The sequence below is a fragment of the Manacus vitellinus genome, unplaced genomic scaffold, assembly GCF_001715985.3.
Source record: "Manacus vitellinus isolate BGI_N305 unplaced genomic scaffold, ASM171598v3 scaffold_114_pilon, whole genome shotgun sequence".
Classification (NCBI taxonomy): domain Eukaryota; kingdom Metazoa; phylum Chordata; class Aves; order Passeriformes; family Pipridae; genus Manacus; species Manacus vitellinus.
Window position 1 is genome coordinate 140,547 of NW_021938861.1, and position 4,251 is coordinate 144,797.

Here is a 4,251-nt window from a genome sequence, read left to right on the forward strand (position 1 = left end):
AAACCCGGGACTGGTCTGGGATGGCCCCTGCCCACAGAGTTTCTCCCTGCCCAGTCCCACCCCCTCTCAAACCCAGGAGAGGAGTCAGAGGACCCTCTTGGCTGTGTTTTCTGAGTGAATCAAATCCCTGGAGCTGCAGGGAGGGCCCAGGTCTGAGTTCCTGCAGCAGAACCAGTCCCAGATGCTCTCCAGGCCCACGATCCACAGGGAGGGCATGGCAGAGCCTGTCCAGGTACCAGCTGTGGGTATTGGCTCCATCTCTCTCCCTGGCTCCCTCCAACATGGGCAGTGCTCCCTGTTCCCACTGCAACACCTGGTCATGGGAAGCCACAGGAAGATCCAGCTTCCAAAATGCTCCAGGCTCTCAATTATCTGCAGCTCCTGGAGGAGGTTGCTCAGCTCCTTGTATCTACAATCTGCCGTGCTGACAGATGGGGATTTGACAGGAGAAGCTCAGCTGGCACAGGGAAGATGTCTCTTCCCTTCCTGTAACTTCCCAAGTGCTTCTTAATAACCCCAGTGCTCGGAAAAGTCTGTAGTTCCTCCAATCCCACAGGAATAATCTCCCTGCTGGATGTGTTGGTACCTTGGGGGAAGGAGGCAGCAGCTGTGTGTCAGCACAGCCATTGCACAATTCCTATCCCTCCAGGGTGGGAAGAGCTGATGGAGGCTGGATCCAGCTGAAAGAGGAATTCTGGGTCAGCAGAACATCCTTGTCAGCTCTGGGCTGTGGCCAGGTTGCCCTGGGGACACCCGTGCCTTTGGGGTTTGGGCTGGGCAAGGAATCGGGATGTTCTTCCACCTGATTTCCCTGAGAAATGGTGTTTGTGGAATCCTCTCCTCCAGCCCCAGCCCTGCTCCCATCACATCCCAAGCACATCTGAGGGGAGGGAGGAGGGCTCTGAGGCAGGAAGCTCCACGTGCTCCTCCAGCAGGGATTTAGTGCCGGCACCTTCCCAGCCCCTCCCTGGGCACCCCTGGATCAGGGGGATGGTGCAGCCTGGGGGTGACACGGCTCCTGCTGGGGCTGGGGCTGGCCTGGAGCTGTGCTGTGCCCGGGGGATCTGCTTTAACAGGCAACATCCAAATTCCCATCCCTAAAACCAGGCCAGGAGCCCAGCCCTGCCCCTGGGAGGGGCCGAAGCGGAAATGCTCCTTCCAAGGGCTGGAAGGTGTTTTGGATTCCCAAGCCTTGGGAACCGGGTCAGGCAAGTTCTGCTGGAGCCAGGGGTGAAATCCAAAGGGAAGAGCAGCAGGAAGCCCACCTGCACATCCAGCTGGAGCTTCTGCCCCCCCTCACACCCCTGGCAGGAGCACATGGCCCCGGGCTGGGGCTGCCCCAGCTCTGGGAGCTCTGGGGAGAGGGGAAATCTCATGGAGAGCAGGAAAACTCATCCCCAGAACCAACCTGTGCCAAAAATAATCCATGACTAATTTTATGCCTCTCTGATTGCCTTTTAACTTTGAGTTATAAAAACAGGGAGAAAGGAGATGATGTCCTGGTGGGAGGATAAATAATGAGCATTGCCATGGAAACGAGGGGATGCTGCAGCACAGCTCGGCCTGCCTGGACCACCTGCCAGAGGTGACATGGGAGGGTGTTCCCCTGATGGTGTGATCACCTCTGCCATCCTCAGCTGGAGGAATGTGCTCAGCTGGTGCTTGGGCTGCAGCTCCAGGCTCCTGCAGACCCCGTGCTGGGGGGTCCTCCCAGCCTGCTCCATGGGCAGGGTGTCCCCCTGACCCACAGTTTGCCTGACTTGCATTCCCACCATGGCTAAAGGGGTAGGAGGAAGAAGATCCTCCAAGATCACAGAGTCACAGAGCCACTGAGGTTGGAAAAAGACCTCCAGGATCATCGAGTGCAACCTTTGAGCAAACACCACCTTGTCCCCCAGCCCAGAGCACCGAGTGCCACGTCCTGCAGGGAGGGCCCAGGTCTGAGTTCCTGCAGCAGAACTGGTCCCAGATGCTTTCCAGGCCCATGGTCCACAGGGAGGGCATGGCAGAGCCTTGGGGCTGGCTGGTGCTCTGTGTAATTCCAAGGCCAGTGGAAAGCTGGAAAGCCAGGGAAGAGAAGCTGTGTCATCAAAGCCAGGAGTCAATATTTAGCCTGGAAGCTGCTCCCCTGCCCTCCCCAGCCCTTCTATCAGCAGCTCTCACAGCCAGATCATGTTTCCCCCCTCCCAGAGACACTTTTATCAGTCTCAGGGTGAGGGAAAAGCTGGGATTTGGGGGGGTTTCAAGGGATTAGGAAAGAATTTGCCTCTGGGAATCTCTTTCCTCCATCTGCCTGGGATAAACCGTGGGATGGAGGTGGAGGCTTTGCAGCTCGGCAGGGAACTGCTCTGAGCTAAACATGTGGAGGCAAAACCACTCCTGGTCCCTCCCTGCTGCGGGAAAAGGGTGTTGAAAGGTCCTGGAAAGGGTGAGGAGAGCTCTGCATCCTGTGGCTCCACATGGGATGCAGTGGAAGGATGTTTTGCCTGAGCTCCCTGTGCAGACAGAGCTTGGGCAGCCCCTGGGATCTTCCCTGGAAGGAGCAGCTCACCCATGGGAGGCAGGATGGGAGCACCATGGGAAGCGTGATTAGCTGGGAGAAAAAGGGATTTTTATTTGGCCTGTTGATGATTTTCTGCTTTCATTATGTCCCTGTAAAGCAAACAGACTTTAAAAGCCCTGCTGCAGTGGGAATACAGCTGGGAAAGCTGCCCTGGCTGCTGGGGGGGCTGGGTGGTTTTCACTGGGGTCGTCTGAGCACTGCTGGTCCCAGAGGATTCCTCCATCCCTCCTCCATCCATCCTGCCACCTTCCAGGGCACATTGTTTATCCCACAGCAGTGCCCAGCCCTGTCCCTGCCAGGGAAGCAGGAGGCTGAGGCTGCTCCTGAGCTCCTGGAGCTGGTCCTGGTCCTAAAGCAGGGCCGTGACCCAACCTCGGCAGAGCCCTGGGAGAGGCAGTGCCTGCTTTATTCCTCCTTTGGATCTTGCAGTCAAGGGCCTTTTCCACCTGAGCTGGAGGAAAAGGTCAATATTGCAGGTGTGGGACACCACAACCTCAGGATCGGGGTTTTTTTAAACATGAAGCCTTTTTAAAACATCAGCTCCATGTCCCCAAAGCAGGATCCACCCAGAATGTCCCACCCTCGGAGCAGTCACTGCTGCACCACATCCCTGGCACAGGGGCTCCTGCCCTGGCTGTTCCTGCCTGTGCCGAGCTGGGGCTCTGGGAACCTCCCACAGGCAGGGCCAGAGCCCAGGGGGCCTTTGCAGCTCCCCAGAGGAGATGTTTCATCTCCTGGGAATGGGTGGGATGGGACGTCCCCCTCCTCACCTGCCTGTGGCTGTGGCTCCCGGGGATGTGGCTGCAGGAACAGGGATATCAGAGGGGCTGGAGGGCAAAAACTGGTTTTCCCCAGGGTTGTGTGAGCCCTGCTGGTCCCAGGGGATTTCTCCTCCTCCTCTCTCCGTCTTCCCTGTGTCTGTCAGGTTTCTGATCCACCTCTACATCCCCAGCACCTCCATCCATCCATCCATCCATCCCTCCCTCCATCCCTCCCACAGCTGGCTCAGAGCCCCCGGCCTGGGGGGCAAACAGGGGCTCAGAGTTCTGGAGAGTCCTTTGCAGCTCCTGGATGAGATGCTTTGTGTCCTGGCTCCATCCTGGGAATGGGTGGGACGGGACGTCCCCCCTCCCACCGGTCCGTGGCTGTGTCAGGGCTCCCTGGGGACGTGGCTGCAGGAACAGGGACACGGCAGGGGCCGGAGGTTTTCCCCAGGGTTGTCTGAGCCCTGCTGCTCCCAAGGGATTTCTCCTCCTCTCTCTCCATCTCCCCCGTGCCTGGCAGGTCTCTGACCCACCTCTGCATCCCTCCATCCCACAGCCGGCTCAGAGACCCCAGGGACGCTCCCAGAGGGACGAGCCCCATCCCGGTGCCCTTTGGAGCCCGGGGGAGCTCCCCTGCCCGGGGCCGAGCCGCGCTCCCGGGGCAGCAGCGATTGGGCGCTATTTTGCTCCTTGGGCAGCTGTCGCTGTTCATTAGCGGAGCGGGGCCAGCCCGGGGCTGCCGGCGAGGAGGAGGCAGCGCTGGGCACCCCAGGTACGGCTCTGGGGGCTTTGACCCTCCCGGTGCTCGAGGGGCACTCGCGGGCATCACCCACCGCGGGCCGGGGGATTTGGGACCCCCGGGGCCCGTCCCGGCGCTGCCGGGTGAGGGTGAGCCTGCTTTATTCCTCCTTTGGATCTTGCAGT